We start from the raw sequence: 1,481 nt of genomic DNA, 5'->3' as shown, positions 1-1,481 counted from the left end.
AAGAAGAAAAATGGACGTTGTGGATCTGGCAGAGGGGAAGGCCGGAGGGAGGCCTCGGGGACAGTAGGCATAGGGTGGGATGGAGAAATATCAGAACACGCTCTTGCGAGCTCCACCAAGTAAACCATTTTGGGCTGGGAGATCCATCTGCTGTAGGGTTCAGTGTTCAGGGAAACCTTTCAAGCCCGATGTAGAGGTTTGCGATGTCCTCCCAGATGGCGAGGGCAGCTGAATCTCCCTAAAAATCCCCCTGTTCTATTTGACAGGGGCAGATTTATGCGTGGTGGGGCGTGAGAGGGTTTTGCCCTTCCAGCGGCCGGCAGCAGACAGCTCCCGCTTCTCCTTTGCACTCTAGTCTAATAACTTCGCAGAAATACCGGGCCAATAAACTACGAGTTGGAAATGGACAGTGTTAAATAAACAAGGGTCTCTTTAAAATTCTCATCCACTTCAGATGTCTAAAGTAAGATTGTGATGATTTTGTCACGGTTTGGTAAATTTACCCCTTTAAGAGGCTTTCATAAATCCCAGAACACACCTTCAGCCAGATTTGAATATAGATTTAGGTTTTAAAACCCAGAAGCTGGAAACACCGCTTTATCAAAGAGAATTTCCCTTTAGCTTAGCAATGTGCTGAAGCTCTTAAAAGATTGGATCTGAGAGAGAGAGACACAGAGGAGAAAGAGAACTAGAGACAGAGAGAGGCAGACAGGGAGGGGGGGGAAAGACTTTCTTTTTCTTTCTAGAGGAATTCTGCCCAGACTCTGCAGCAGTTGGTAGCAGGCAAGCTTTCTCCTGGGTGTCGCCTGGAAAAGTTGCAAAATTGTTCTTCACCTGTAAGAACATGCTCTTTATCTTCCAGTCTCTTCTTGTCAATTTGGAAATTGCAGACAGCCCGGCTCAGGTACAGTCCCCACAAACCCTATTCTAGGTCAGGACAAAAGCCACTGGCTTTGGGGGAAGGGGGCTGGGCTCTTTTACTGAAAACCTTAGATGCTTGGTGGGAGAAAAAGACTCCTTGGATGAAAAGTCTAACTCTTGATTTTCAGTAAGTTCTTGAACTTCCAATTTACTATCTGTTCATTGTATTTCTGTGTTTAACTTTTTTTTTCTGTGTCCTGTGTCTTCAACATTTTTTTTTCTATGAATCTGACTTATAGTAGCATGCTTTGTGTTTTTAGATAATTTTCATTAACAAGTGGGTGGTTTTTAATTGCCACTTGCACAATTATTTTGCTATGCATATGAGATATAAGCATTCAGAAGCTAAATTAAGAAAACCGATATGAAGGGAATCAAATTATTTGCCAGAGCGTGTGTGCAGTTTCCAGAATATGTCTGATACTCATATTTTGAAATCAAGATTCATGCGTGGCACTAACTAGGCTCACTTTCTCCACCGCACAAGCCAGGCCAGTTTAAAATATTCCAAACTTTCCTCCAAGTTTATTAACTTTGGTGGGGGGGAGTGGGGGAGGGGG

General features: G+C 43.8%; 1 long non-coding RNA gene across 1 annotated transcript in view; it reads left to right on the top strand.

Annotated features, from left to right (window-relative positions):
* Positions 1 to 624: 624 nt before the first annotated feature.
* The window catches only part of LOC105546408, a 150,641-nt gene continuing 149,784 nt past the window's right edge, over positions 625 to 1,481 (top strand). Inside the window, exon 1 of the long non-coding RNA XR_001007087.1 lies at positions 625 to 904. This is a non-coding gene — a long non-coding RNA (uncharacterized LOC105546408). The remainder of the gene's footprint in view (positions 905 to 1,481) is intronic.

Source organism: Mandrillus leucophaeus, unplaced genomic scaffold (assembly GCF_000951045.1).
Source record: "Mandrillus leucophaeus isolate KB7577 unplaced genomic scaffold, Mleu.le_1.0 Scaffold359, whole genome shotgun sequence".
NCBI lineage: Eukaryota > Metazoa > Chordata > Mammalia > Primates > Cercopithecidae > Mandrillus > Mandrillus leucophaeus.
The sequence above is the reverse complement of the archived record's forward strand: the minus strand, read 5'-3'. Positions and strand labels throughout refer to the sequence as shown.